This window comes from Abramis brama (assembly GCF_963993115.1).
Source record: "Abramis brama genome assembly, chromosome: 16".
Classification (NCBI taxonomy): Eukaryota; Metazoa; Chordata; class Actinopteri; order Cypriniformes; family Leuciscidae; genus Abramis; species Abramis brama.
The window spans coordinates 17,708,262-17,708,808 of NC_139978.1; the positions used below are offsets into that span (position 1 = coordinate 17,708,262).

Here is a 547-nt window from a genome sequence, read left to right on the forward strand (position 1 = left end):
TTATAATATATATATATGAGAACTGGAGTGCTCCACCACACAGGAGATCTTCTCTCCAGGTTTGGGAAAGTATTCCAGGTGGGAGTGAATCTGGTAGTACCAGTCTCCATCAGTCAGCTCCTCAGTGGAGGTCACATCAGCTGCCACCGCTTCATCATCTCTCATCCACGTCAGTTTGATGGGTTTTGGGTAGAAGTCTTTTACCACTGGCCTGCCTTACTGACCTGACGATGAATTCTGGTTTTAATGTAGACATGATGAGGTTAATTTTGTTTTTTGATTCATGTGTGGTTTTAAAATGTTTTTAGTGTTCAGTGCATCTCACCTGTTTTTACTATAGGAAGGAATTGCCCAAAGTGCTTGCATTCGGCAATGACTTTCTCTGCCTCCTTTTGTAGCCACTCAGGTTTTTTTATTAAAATCATCCGCCCATTTCATTGCATATTCAGTGTACGCAACAACTTTATTTTCAGTACTGTTAAATCAGCAATTCAGTTTTGTCATAATATATTGAGTAGATGAGCTCAACATTTTGTAGAGAACCAAG

At 39.9% G+C, this 547-nt stretch overlaps 1 pseudogene across 1 annotated transcript; it reads right to left on the reverse strand.

Annotated features, from left to right (window-relative positions):
• Positions 1-547, reverse strand: LOC311098510 (rano class II histocompatibility antigen, A beta chain-like; annotated as a pseudogene). Its single transcript has 2 exons — positions 326-547; positions 1-215 (listed from the first exon to the last, which is right to left on the reverse strand). The product of its transcript is annotated as a rano class II histocompatibility antigen, A beta chain-like (transcript).